This window comes from Cynocephalus volans, chromosome 5 (genome assembly GCF_027409185.1).
Source record: "Cynocephalus volans isolate mCynVol1 chromosome 5, mCynVol1.pri, whole genome shotgun sequence".
NCBI lineage: Eukaryota > Metazoa > Chordata > Mammalia > Dermoptera > Cynocephalidae > Cynocephalus > Cynocephalus volans.
Genome location: NC_084464.1, coordinates 7,591,291 through 7,606,296, shown reverse-complemented (window position 1 = coordinate 7,606,296; position 15,006 = coordinate 7,591,291). Strand labels below are relative to the sequence as shown.

The window sequence follows — 15,006 nt, the reverse complement described above, 5'->3', positions numbered from 1 at the left end:
ACTCCATTCCTATGGCTGTAACAAAATACCAAAGACTGGGTAATTTATAAATAATAGAAATTTGTATGTCATCGTTCTGGAGGCTGGGAAGTTTATGATTATAATATCAGCAGATTCAGTGTCTAGTGAAGCTTTGCTCTCTGCATCCAGGATGGCACTTTGTTGCTGTGTCCTCACGTGGCAGAAGATGGAAGGGCAAAAGGGACTAGGGTGCTACTTTTGACCTTTGTAATAAGGTTACTAATCCCATACCTAGGTCATTAATCATCTCCTAAAGGCACAATCCTTAATACTATCATATTAGTGATTAAGTTTCAACATATGAGTTTAGGGGGACACATTCAGACCATAGCATCCACCAAAGAACGTGTAGAATGAATAAACAAATTCAGCAAATTGCATGATATAAAATCAGCATACAAAAATTAGTAGCATATCTGTACACTAACAAATAATCTTAAAAAAGAAATTTAAAAAACAATCCCAGATACAATAGCATAAAAAAAGAAACTTACAAATAAGTTTAAGCAAGGAGGTGAAACATCTGTACATTGAATACTTCAAAACATTGATGAAAGGAATTGAAAAAGACACAAATAGAAAGATATCCCATGTTGATGAATTGGAATAATTCATATCATTTAAATATCCATACTACCCAGAGCAACCTACAGATTCAATGCAATTCCTGTCAAAATCCCAATGGCATTTTTCACAAATAGAAAAAACAATCCTAAAATTTATATGGAATCATGATAGACCCCAAATAACCAAAGTAATCTTGAGCAAAAAGAACAAAGCTGAAGGCATTACACTACCTAATTTTACAAAGCTATAGTAATCAAACTAGTATGATTCTGGCATAAAACCAGACATACAGACCAAAGGAACAAAACAGAGAGAGAATAAATAAATTCATGCACTTACATTTAATTGATCTTCGATAAAGATACCAAGAACACAATGGGAAAAGCATAGTCTTTTTAATAACTGATGTTGAAAAAATTAGATATTCACAAGCAGAAAAATGAAATTGGGTACTTATTTCACATCATATACAAAAATCAACTCAAAATGGATTAAGACTTAAAACATAAGACCTGAAAACTTAAAGCTCCCAAAAAAAAAAAAAAAAACTTAGGGAAAAAGCTTCTTGACATTGGTCTGGGTAATGATTTTTTTTGGATATGACTCCAAAAGCAAGGCAATGAAAGCAAAAACACACGTGAGATTGCATCAAACTAAAAGCCTCTACACAGCAAACACTCAACAGGGTGAAGACCCAATCAACAGAATGGGAGAAAATATTTGCAATTCATACATCTAAGTAATTAATATCTAAAATATGTGAGGAATTCAAACATCTCAATAACAAGAAAGTAAATAATCTGATTTAGAAATGGGCAAAGGACCTGAATAAACATTTCTCAAAAGAAGACATAGGAATGGTCAACAGGTATATGAAAAAATGCTCAACATCACTAATCATTAGGGAAATACAAATCAAAGCCACAATGATATATCACCTCATAGAGGATGGCCAGTTGGTTAGAGCACAGCCTTATAACACCAAGGTCAAGGGTTCAGATCACCATAACAGCCAGGGGCCAAAAACAAAAAACAAAAAAGAGATATCACCTCACAGCTGTTAGAATGGCTATCATCAAAAAGACAAAAGATAAGCATTTGTGAAGATGTGGAAAAAAGGGAACACTTGTATACTGTTGGTAGAAATGTAAATTGGTACAGCCATAATGGAAAACAATATGGAGGTTCCTCAAAAAATTAAAAATATAATGATCCCACAATCACACTACTATGTATATAGCCAAAGGAAATGAAATTAGTATGTCAAAGAGATATCTGCATTGCCATGTTTATTGCAGCATTATTCACAATAGCCAAGATAGGAATCAACCTAAGTGTTCATGAATGGGTGAATGGATAAAATGTGATTTTATATATACATACATATGCGTATATATAAAGGAATATTATTCAGCCCTAAGAAGAAGGAAATTCTGTCATTTGCAACAACATGTATGAAACCTGGAGGACATTATGCTAAGTGAAGTAAGCCAGGCACAGAAAGACAAATACTGCCTGATCTCACTTACATGTGGAAGCAAAGAATAAGCAGTTGCCAGAGGGGTGGGGAGTGGGGACCATGTTTCAAAGAAGAAATCAAAAGGGAAACTACAAGCTATTTTTAACTCGATCATGATTTAAAAAGTCATGTTGGTCAGAGAGTACAAAAGTTTCAGTTATGCAGGATAAGTAATTTTTGGAGATCTAATGTACAGCAGGGTGACGGTAGTTACCAATACTCTGTGTATATTTGAAATTTGCCGAGAGAGTAGATCTTAAATATTCTCACCACTGACACACACACACAAAAGACAAAAGGTATCTACATGTGAGGTAATGGATATGTTAATTAGCTCAGTTGTGGTAATCATTTCACAATGTATATGTATATCAGTACATCATGTTGTACACCTTAAATGTATACAGTTGTTATTTGTCAATTATACCCCAGCAAACCAGGGGAGGTGGGGAAAAAGAATATGATAAAGAAAGACGTGATTATCATGAAAGTACAGGAGTGGCAATTTACATTTAGTATTGTGTGCATTACTACTTTTAGTGACAGCTGTCAAGCATGCCGCAATGAGATTTCAACTTCGAGACACATGTAAAGAATCTCACAGAATACCTCCTGTGATGCAAGCTTTTATTCAGAGCTTACAGTTAAAAGAAATTTGTTCTAAATTTCTTTCCATTTCTCTTTTCATAAGAAACATAATATAAGGATCAGTTTCAATTTACTTCTGTGCCACAGTGTAATTTTTAATAATGTTCCCTTTTACTCCAAAAAGTGTCACAGGTTTGGATAACATGTTTGTGATCTTGTTGGGTATAGTTGCCTATTACTTGAACAGAGAAAAGGAAAGCAGGAAAGAGGAAAAATATTTTGAGAGCCAAGTATGTGCCAAGAGATTTATTACATGTTTTGCATATATTTTTCATTTCATTCTCACATTGAGCGAAGCCAGGTTTTCCTCCCTTTCTTGTAGATTGGACTTGGAAACCAAAGTTCCCCAATGTTACACAAATGGGCTTCAAACCCAAAGCTTTCTGGATCCTAAGCCATCGAAGCACACAATTTTAATAGAAGTAGCACAGTTAGACTAAATAAGCAGGTCGAGTTGTAGCAAAAATAAAGAAATAAATGCCCTAAACTCCCAAAACCTAACACTCTAATTTCTCAACCATTTTTTTAAACAGAACACCAGCAGCTCAGCTACTCTCCGTGAGTTTCTTTAATCACTCAATTAAAATATCCTCAGCACACCTGTTGCAGGCACAAAACATCAAGACTCAAATTAATCTCCAAACAATAATGCCACCTGTCAATGTCCCGAGGCAGCATTTCTCAAGTAATAACAGCCTGGAACTTGCAGTCTGTTACCTGCTGTGAGTCCCACCTTGCTGTGGCTTCTCATACAGCATGTAAGAAGCGTCGGCATCATTTTTCTTCCCCTTCCATGCCTGTGCTCTTATTGATCTGCCCCATTTGGATGTCTTTTCCTCTCTGTCCTACCTGTCCTTCAAGATCAGGCTCAGGTCCTGCCTCCTCTGTAGAAACTCTTCCCACTGATTCTGGTCCACAGTACTGTGTCTCCTTTGTGTTCCATGGCACTTTTAGCCTATTTCCAGCCATTTAATATTTAAACACTTCCAACTATAAATACCTTAAGGGCAGGAACTATGACTTCTACGTGTGTGTGTGTGTGTGTGTGTGTGTGTGTGTGTGTGTGTGTGTGTCTCCCCTCTGGAATATCCAATGTAATTTGGAAGTCATTTAGTATTTAGTAAATATTTACTGATGGATGAATACAATGCTGTGACAACCACCAGGCAAAGAAGGTAAGAATGATAAACTGTCTGTCATAATTCTGAAACCCTTAAGACTGGATTTTATGATTTTTAGGATGAGTTCATTTGTAAACCTTCATTGTTTCCATAAGTCTTTGAAAAAAAAAAAAGGCATTTGGCTCAATATATAAAATTATGCTTTAAAGATTGAAAAAGCAAAAAGACTTAATGAAAAATATATCTAACATGAATATTAACTGATAATAATTTTTCTGCAAAAAAAGTTTAAATCAATAAAATCAAAATGGCTTAGGATATGAGTGCTTAATAAATTATTTTGTTATCCTAATAATGTGAGGGAGGGGAGGAAAGTAGCTCCTCTTAGTAAATAATAACAATATATCAGTTAATGAAGTTTAGTGATTTTCCCCCAAAGGCATCAGATTAACTAACCTTAGCTAATTTAAGGTCTTATACCTTCCAGACTCCTCTGCTTCTCTTTTCACAAACTTTTACTAGACCTACCTACCATTTCATTCATTCATCTATTCAACAAATATTTTTAGTACTTATTTTCCTAATTTCTAGGTATAAAAGACCATAATGACTGAACTGCATAAATTTAACATTCATTTTTAGAGAACGGTGAAATTTGGTTTGAAAAATATGTTTTCTGCATGTACATAGAGCAATGAGTTGTAAATCTCTCACAATTGTAGATCATCTTGGCGCTGCCCCTTAGTCACACCTACGGCTTTCAGCCTGATGAATTGTTGGCAGCAGACATGGCCAGCATAGAGGTGGAGTTGTTATGGGCATTTTCTGTGTTAAGTGCTGGGGGTTCCCCCTGCTGTTCCCTTTGGCTGGCTGGCTCCTCTCAGGATGTTGTTAATGAAATTTAGTCTCCTGTCACATGGGCTTCTGAACTTGTAGCAGCTACTCGCTCATGATCACGAGTTTATTGACAGAGTAGCTAAGCTCTGACACTTATGACTTCAGTAAAGTGATACATTCCTCAAGAGAACTTTGACCAGTATGACTGACCAAACAGCTTCTGCCTTGTCATGGATAATGCTCTGTTCTTTAGGTAGCAAAAAACCCCACTACTACCTCTTCTCTCACTAACAAATACACCAACAGTTTTCTTTTTCTTCAGCATTTCACTGTGTTGGATCTCTCGCTCCCTCTGAAGTTGCATTTAAGCCTCTATTCCCTCTGCAGCACAACATGATGCATACAGTAATTACGATCTCTCACCATGCATTTACACTAGCAGGTCTACCAATTAACACGTTTCCAGCACACCTGTTACCTACAGAGCTTGATATCTGCATTCAAACCCTTGCTGGATGTATTCTTTCACTGAAAAACCTCTATGTAACTAGTCTGTGCAGTTTTATATTCACAAATTGATGGAGTGAATACAGTCTCCTAGCCCATCATCTGACAAGTTAACCATGCAAACAAGAATATATCAGCTACCTGGCATATTCCCATCGGTGTTTTTTTTTTAAATACCACCCCTAAAAACCAAAATTTCTATCATGACTGAACTCACAATTTCCAGATTGAAAATCACCAATTTTAATACTAACCTTTTTTCTCCTAAAATGATTTGTTTGCTGTTAGAGTTTAATAATTGCCAAATATTTTTGTGGAAAATTTTTATAAATGTAATACTTTTAAAAAACAGGTATGATACTGAATAGACTAGAAAGGATATATGAAATCATTTTTAAAGCAGAGGCTAATTTTGGAAATTGATTTAAATAATTTATGATTCTATAAAGATTTTACCATTGATCTCACTTAAGCTACCTTGGACTTTACCTTCCCATGACCCCATGTTGTAGTCTCAGATTTCTACCACACCTTTGCCTAAAGACCAATTTAGTATCATCACGTTAGAATCTCAGGCTCTGCTGCCGCAATTGTGGCAGCAGCCTTCATGGAGGCCCACAAGTGGGGACCAAAGCAGGGCTGAGCATGAGCCACCTGAGCACAGCCTTGGATCTGACACCCAGAGGAGGACTGGAGTGGGGGGAGCAGTAAGGTTGTGCCAGGGACTGAGACCTCACCTCGTGTGAGCCCTTAACCCTGCCCTGCTCACCTTGGAAAAGCCCTGAGCAAGAACCATGGCTACATCAAACTTTGTAAGATACAGGCAGCCCAGGACATCTCCAAGAAGATCATCAGACCACAGAATCATATCCGTCTCACTGCTGACAACCTCGTGCTGCAACTACGGGATGAAAGCTTCACCCAGGGAAGTGACAGCCTCATCAAGGGTAAGAAATGAGCCTGGTAACCAAGAACTCCACCCCCACAGAAGAGGTGGATCTGTTTCTCCTCCAGTTTTCGAGGAGCCAGCTAGGGGTCAAGCATACCCCCAATCTGTCCCCATATCATGTGATGGTCCCCTCTGCACCCATCCTCCCAAGCCCGCTTGGATTAAGGGAGACTGAAGACCACTCCTTTTTCAGGGGAATGACTTTCCTCCTCCCTGTAGTGTAGGGGTGTTGGGACAGTGTGTGATTTCTCAGTGATTTCCTGTACTGTGGTTCCCTCCTTCGAGGTTGGAAGGGGATAACTGCCATCCCCGGAATGAATACATTTTTATTACTTAAAATAACATCTCAGCATACACAACATAATTTATGTGAACCAATGTGGATTCAGCCTCCTCTCTCAGCCACTAAGAGGGTAAAGTATGTAGAAATAGGTGGAAAACTTCCTTACTGGAATCCTATACTTTCTCTAAAGGCTTCTCTTTCTTTTTTTAGTCTGTCACATCAATCAGTATTACACTCTGAAAAATTAATACTCAGCCAATGCTAGCAAATTAGAAGCATATTCATTTGCTTTAGTTGTTAGGTATAAGGGTGTCAAAGAAGAATCATTAAAACACACTCACCAAATTCACATATTGGTAAGTTAGATCCCTCAGTCACGGACCCAGAGGCAACAAAAAGCCCATGGAAACAACTCCAGTCCCCTTACCACCCTGCAGTGCATCAGTGCCTGAGGCACACAGCTCCAGCTGTTTACAACCATCCAGGATTTCAAAATTGTACATCCTGTTTGAAAGTTCATGTGTGCTCATAGCTGTATTCTCCGCCAAAGTTACAGAGCAAGAGCAGATCCCAGTTGCATGAAGAGAAGGGAAGATGGGAGCAGGCAGTGGAAAGAAAGTCAAGTAAAATCGTTCACCTTGAGAAGCGCAGTCACCTTTGGTGAGAGAGAGGCAGCTGGAGAAGATACTGCCAGGAGGGAGTCAGGGGAATGGATGCCCTGAGCACATTCTCTTCCTTCAATCCCAGATCTCCTGTTGCAGCCTCCCTGGGTTGGAACCAGCAGAGACCAGACAGCATAAGAGCCTGTCCAAGTCAGTCTCCCAGGGCAGAAAGCAAAGTGAAGAAATGTGGAGAAGTGATCTGAAGGAGCAAATAGAAGACACTCAGCTGTATTAGTCTGTTTTTGTTACTTACAACAAAATACTTGGAACTGGGTGATTTATAAAGAAATGAAATTTATTGCTTACAGTTTCTGAGGCTGGGAAGTCCAAAGTCCATATGGTGGTGGCAACAGTGACCCAGAGGTCTCACACTTCAGGATGGTGGAAGCAGAGAAAGCAGAGAGAGAGACAGACAGACAGACAGACAGACAGAGTCTCCTCTTCTTTTAAAGCCCTCAGAACCACTCCCTGACCACCATTTTTAATCTATTCACCAGGCATGGTCCTACGATCCAGTCACTTCTTCAAGGTTCCACTTTTCAGTGACCATCCCAGGATCTCCCACCCTCTTAACAGTCACGGTGGGGGCTAAGTTTCTAATACATAAACCTTGGGGGACACAATTCAAGATTCAATGAGTTTTGGGGAGACATAATTCAATCCTCTACATCAGCCCATTGTCCATTTTGTATTATTTGATATATTAAAATACCTCATATCCTTTAGAAGTAAGCAAGTTATCAGTCCTAAATTCAAAACTGAAATATACTAAAATAGGAGCAAGATTTCATTTTCTTATTTAACTTTAGCCTGTGTTCCACCCAGCATAAAGGTAGTCCATGAGGGAAACGATGAAAAAGAAAAAAGTCTTCTTGCTGGCATGCTTGTCCATATTCTGCTTCTTCAGTTTCTCCAGCTTGTTATTCCTATTTCTTGCCCTTGCTATTTCTTTATCCTCATGACCCACGCACTTATTCAAAACACCCAAAGAATGACAAGTATGATGCTTTCCTCCAATCTTTCCTGTATTTCCTCGTGCCTGGGCCTCCTTGAGTGACAGTTAACTAACACTGAATTATATACTGTGTCACCGTGCTGATCACCAACTTTCAGGGTCCATATCTTTTAAATGGATTGGTACTCTATAAAGTCCTTGTGCATGTAGCTTAAAGAATGACACTGCTACTCACGCTCTTACCTCAGACTGTCATTTAAAATGAAAGAAAAGAGAAACATAAGGGAGACTGTCATTTAAACATAGAAGACAGAACAAAAACATATCTCCATTTCCTTCCCGAACCCCACTACAGTGATTGTAAAGAGGAAAAATTGAACACACACACACACACACACACACACACACACACACACCCAGGAAAATATACACTAGCATACTAAAGAAGAAATCTTGGAAACAGAAAAGGGAACTGACTTAGCAGTATGAAAAATAAAATAAAAAATCAGAAATCTAAGCATCTCTGTCTAAGCGATGCAAACGAATTTCCACAAAAGATTTTGACTAAGACTGAAAAGAACAGGTTTTGAAAGTCTTTTATAGTAAGTGGAATATTAATCTTGATCTCTCTGACCACATGCAACAAGATAAAATGACTTCCTAGCAAAAGATGCATTTCCTCTCTAGAGCAGTCATACCATAGGGGCTCGCATGCATCAAACATAGCTGATATGGTGGGAGAAAGAATAGGAAGGAGAGCTGCCCTAGACTTAAAGGGAGAGTTAATAAAAGTTGACATACTGAATATTACAATTTCTGGCTCCCTGTCCCCAAAACATTAGGAGCCTGCGTTTATAACCTCCCAGCCGAAAGACTCTTATCTAAGAAAAATGACTAGCCCAAGATAACAGAACTACAGACACTGACTCTTTTGAGCCCCATGAAATGGGCTGATGGTAAAGTAAGTCTTCCAGTGTACAAGCTCCATCTCAGCACACACAGCTTCTACGCAGCTTTTTAGTGTCTCACTCTTCAACATGATGATGATGATGATGATGATGATGATGATGATGATGATGATGACGACTGGACAGCAAAGGACCACCCAAACATTTGAAGAAAGTCTCTAACATAAAAAAAGACAGAAACAATATAAACAAAAGAACAAAGAAACAAGGAAAAAACATCTTGAAATAACCTGTAGTTAATTATAGTCAGTTAAGTTATTGAAATCTCTGAAATAAGAACCAGATACTGTTTGTTTCTTTGTTTTTTAAAGGACATTCAGAAACCAAGCGCTCCTGAGGGCCGGCCCATGGCTCACTTGGGAGAGCGCAATGCTGACAACACCCAGTCAAGGTTAAGATCCCCTTACCGGTCATCTTTTTTAAAAAAATAAAAAAGGAAAATAAGAGCTCTTGGAGGTAAATGATAGCAAAAAATAAAGTAAAAGGTAATCAGCAGAAAGACTGGAAGAAAAAAAAAAAGATTTGAGAAAACATCCCTGACTGGCATCTCATCTTATTTCATCTTATGTAACATTTATCATCTTCTACCTCATTTTAACAAAAATAAAATAATATGTTAGCTGCTGGAACAGTTAGTTTTAACAGTATTTACTTTTTCTTTTTCTTTTTGGTGGCTGGCTGGCACAGGGATCCAAACCCCTGCATTATGCTCTAACCAACTGAGCTAACTGGCTGGCCCTACTTTTTCTTCCATTAAATACTGATTATAATGCTAAATAAAATAAGGAAGTTATTCCTGATTTTTATTTATCTAATTATTATTTAATTATTACAAAGAGTTAAAATCTGAAGTTTCTTATAATACATATATGCATACCCACGCACATTAACTGGAGGAATGACATGCTTTTTATCTTATACCCCTCATCATAAATTAATAAATAATTTTAGGTATACTTTATGTTATATTATTACAAATTAAGTAATGAGAAAGGGTATTTTCATTTATTACTTTTTAATCCACAAAATTGATAAATTATATTAAATCTACATTTTAATCTTGGCTACTTTAAGAATATATCTTTTCAAGCACGTTTGTCAATTTATTCCTGAGTGTTTTCAATGACATGCATCAAATTTTATATTACAGATTAATTTGAAAAATACAGTTAGCCATTTTCTGACAATTTGACAATAAGTTCTTTGCCAGTTAGGCTATATGAAAAGCATTTTCTTTTAATGATATGAGCTAAATATGCAGCTGTGATGTTTTGATAAAAATATGTCATAAACTACATTTTATATTAAAAAAATTTAAAAGCAAAAGTTTAATAAAATTAAACATATTTCTACTTTTCTTAGTTTATAAAAATAAACAATGTGCCTCTAAGTGAAAGGTTAACTAGTACAATTAATATGCATCTAAGTCACAGGAAGGCCTTTTTGGTGTATGTCCCCAAAATAGAGAAAGTGACTCTAATAGCTAGAAAAAATCATCTTGCACATAGGTGGCTTCCAGTTCTTTGTTTACTGACAAATAAAAGTTGTATATATTTATGGTGTACAACATCATGTTTTGAAATAATATACATTGTGAAATGACTGAATCAGATAATATATGCATTATCTACAGAGACATACACTACTCTAAAGCCTTTTTAATCTCGTTAAGAGTTGTATTTCAATTTTCTCATTATATTTAATAACATAATTATTTATCAAAAATTTAAGTAAATAAAATAAGTATTAAAACTACTACCATTTTAAATATCACCACTCAAAAGTATTTGTAATATATGACAAATTGTAATTTTATGACAATTATAATTCAGTCCAGAAAAAATTTCACACCATGTCTAATGTGTGCAGAAGTTAAAATAAAATTTCAGTATCAAATAAATATTAGAGATTTAAAATATCAATTTATACATATTTTTGTGGCAGAGAAATAGGGTGTTCAATAAAATACTTTAAAGCATAAAAATACATTACATTATGATAAAAATGTAAATTCAAATTTAAGAAGAAAAAGGAAAGAAGTTAAATTTCTAAATGTGAAAGAAAACCTTGTTTATATATTTGTTAATTAGATGTAAGTAGGGATCGAATTATCATATATTTATATTCCAATTGATACATTTATGAGTGAGGTAAATAGTTTTGTTTTAACATGTTATTAGTTACAGTATGCCAGATAGTATCTTTATGAATATTTCAATTTATGATGAAAAAGTTTAGGTGTCAACATAAAAATTTGTGAGGTGGTATATATCATTTTTCAAAAAATTTCTATGAAACAAGCAGAAGTAATTAAAGATCATTGTCCTAATACATACAACTTCACGTGGTGGTATTTTGGAGAGAAGAGAAGAACACACCTAAGGATAAGGGAGGTGTGCCTCATTTTCTCAACTCTCACAGCCCCATGAAGTAGAATCCGGCCAATGCAGCAACATCCCAATAAAGAAGACTTCAATTCCTGAAGTCAAAGCCAGTATGACAAGTAAAGAAAAGTGTGGTAGGGGGTGAGGGAATGAAAGACACAGCCATCGAGGAGAAACCATGAGACAAACTTTACCCCAAAAGACTAAAGTAAGAAGACCTTTACAAAGAATAAAGAAGCTGACTGTCTTATTTCATTTAGAAATAAGGAAAACTTTTAAAGCTAATTACGAGATCACCACTTCTACTGAACATTCTCTCTGGGATCCTAACCATGTGATGGCACAAGAAAATGAAATAAAATAAAAAGTTCAGAGATTGGAAAGAAAGAAGTAAAGCTGTCAGTATTCACAAATGATGACAAATTTTTAAAATTCAAAGCAATCTACAAACCACCTATGAGAATTAACAGGTGAAGTTAGTAAGGTTTCTGGACACAAGATTAATATACAAATATCAAATGTATTTCTGGATATTAGAAACAAAGACTGGATAATGAGATTTTTTTGAAATGTCACTCACTGGCCGAGCCTGTGGCGCACTTGGTAGAGTGCAGCGCTGGGAGCGAGGCAACGCTCCCGCCGTGGGTTCGGATCCTATATAGGACTGGCCTGTGCACTCACTGGCTGAGTGCCCATCATGAAAAAGACAAAAAAAAAAAAAAGAAAAAAAAGAAATGTCACTCACAAGCAACAAAAACATCAATGCTAAAGGCTAAATCTAACAAAAGATATTAAGGAAATTTACACTAAAAACTACAAAATATGATGAAGAGAAATTTTAAAAGACCTAAATAAATGAAGAAATATATTATGTTTATTGATTGGGAGATGCAATATTGTTAAAACGTCAATTGACCCAAAATAGATCTATAGATTCAATAAATTCTCAATCAGATTCCAGAAAGGATTACATTTTTTGGAAACTAGAAAGCTGTTTCTAAAAATAGTGGAAATTCAAAGGACCTAGAATAGTAATAGTGAAAACAATCTTTTAAAACAAGGTACAAATTTAGCAAACTTATAGCCCCATATTTCAAGATTTACAATATAGTTATAGTTATTATAAAGTTACAATTATGAAGACATTGTGCTCAGAAAGAGGCTTACATGTATACATGGTCACTTGATTTAAGACAAAGATGCCAAAAAGAAAACTCTTTCCAATAAATGCTGCTTTAATAATTAGATATCCACATGGAAGAATATGAACTTTCCCACTACTTCACACCATACATAAAAATAATTTGAGATGGTTATATTCTTAAATCTGGAAGATAAAACAATAAATCTTCTACTAGTGAATACCATTCTGGGCTGACCCGTTAACTTAGTTGGTTAAAATGCAGTGTTGTAACACCAAGGTCAAGGGTTTGGAACCCTGGACTGGCCAGTTGCCAAAAAAAAAAAAAAAAAAAAAGAAAGAAAGAAAGAAAGAAAGAAAAAGAAAACATCATTGAATATCTTTATTGATCTGGTATACACAATGATTTCTAAAGAAAATACAAAAGGCACTGGTCACAGAAAAAAAGATATGTACCTTTTTAAAATCAAGAATTTATTTTCATTAAAAGATATGATTAAGAGGATAAAAAGTCAAGGTACAGATAGGAGACCTACAGATATCTGACATAGCTATGTGTGACTTATTTATATCTGATATATACATAAATATGTATATGGCTACATATATATGTATACATCTGTATCTGACATATATATCTATATCTGACAAATGAGTCATATCAAAAAGGTTTAAAAATCTCCTACTAATCAATAAACAACCCAACAAAACAGAAAAAAAACTTGAACAGGAACTTGAAAAAGTAGATGTTCAAATGGCTAATAAGCACATGAAGAAGTACTCAACATTATTAGTCATGGGGGAAATGCAAATTAAAACCCAAGAAGTTTCTAATACACCTACCATGAAACTATAAATTATAAAGGGATTGATAAAGTTAGAGTCAATTAACAAATCACTGTGGACCAAGCCCCTCAAAACAGAGGCAGATTTGGTGAACCAAGGCCACTGCCTGTGGTAATAACCTCAGTTCACCTAGATCCTTTCTTGAAGAACAATATTAATATCCTGATTCACGAGGCCCCTCTAGCCAGGACAGAGCACAGAAGGAAAGTGTAACTGCAGGGCAGGGCAATGCCACACGAAGTTCAGAAGTTGCAATTTAGTCCTCAGCACAAGATGGCAGCGTCACTAACATTGAGAGCTCGAAATAGATCCTGGAGCATCTTTACTAATGCAGCTTAATGGCGGTAGCCCAGATGTCGCTGCTTGGGAGCGGGGGGAGGACCCATCCTTGGGGAACGGAGCTGCCTTTGGGAGGATCAGATGGCACCAGGTACTGATCCCAGTCATGCCTTAGCTGGATGAGAGCTGGCAGGGGGAGCTCAGCTTGGAGGTCATATTGCCAAAGGCTGCAACAGGGGAGCGAGCGGAAACTCGTCTGGATCCCCACATAGCTTGGACTCAATTTCACGTTTCTGAGATAACGTTTTCTCTCTCTCTTTTCTGTGTTTTTTTCCAATTCTCTTTTCCTCTCTTCTTCCTGTTCTCCTTCCCACACAACTCTGCGGGCTCTCTCTTCAGCTTCACAGCGTTCAGGGCGTTTTTTAATGAGTTTCCTCAGCGGCTGAAGATGATGCTCGAAAGTCTCATCTGCTGATGCTGGAGGACAAACCCTTTTCTTGCCGCAGCCTCTCTCCTCAGTTTCCTCAACTTCTCCAAAGCCCGCAGAATATCCACCTTTCTTTTGGTGTCTGCTTGTTTTTTCCTCACTCCAGACAATACACCATCAGCGGCGGCTCTGAGCTCTCGCTCCCGCTCCTTCTCCTCCAGCTCCCGCTCGCACTTGACCCTCCAGCGGTCAGTCTCTGGCTCGCGTTCCGCTGCCCGCGCGGCCTCTGCCTCCCCCTCGGCCTCGCGTTCCCGGGCCCTCTCGCGAAGCCGCAGCCGGCGGCGCCGGACCCTGTCCAGCCTCCGCCGCGCCTCGCCCACATAGGCTGCCTGAGGTCGGTGCGCAGCGGCGCGGCCTGGGCAGGCGGTGAGGCCCGGGCAGGCGGTGAGGCCCGGGCAGGCGGTGAGGCCCGGGCAGGCGGTAAGGCCCGGGCAGGCACGAGCAGAGCCTGGCTCAGGCCACGCAGCCGCGCGCGCAGTCCGCCTAGGCTGGGCCCAGCGGGCGTGCGTTGGGGCACCGGGCAGCCCGACCGCCGCGGGGTCCCGAACGCCGCCTCCAGCCACTGCCGGTCACGCAGGCGCTGCAGGGCCGCGTCCCCGAGCACATCGGATGGCGGCGGCGCCTCAGGCCAGCGCGGGCTCCGGGGCGGTCCTGGGCCGGGAAGCGGCAGCCGCGGGCGCTCCCCGGCGTCGTTCCCCGGGAAGGGACGGCACTGGAGCGGGGGCGGAGGCAGCGGCGGCGGCGGCACCGGAGAGAAGGCGGCACCGGAGAGAAGGCGACACCGGAGAGAAGGCGCTGCCGCCGCCGCCGCTGCCTCTGCCGCCCGTGGCAT

At 38.5% G+C, this 15,006-nt stretch overlaps 1 pseudogene; it reads right to left on the bottom strand.

Annotated features, from left to right (window-relative positions):
• Window positions 1-15,006, bottom strand: part of LOC134378243 (programmed cell death protein 7-like) — a 26,233-nt pseudogene extending 11,227 nt beyond the window's left edge.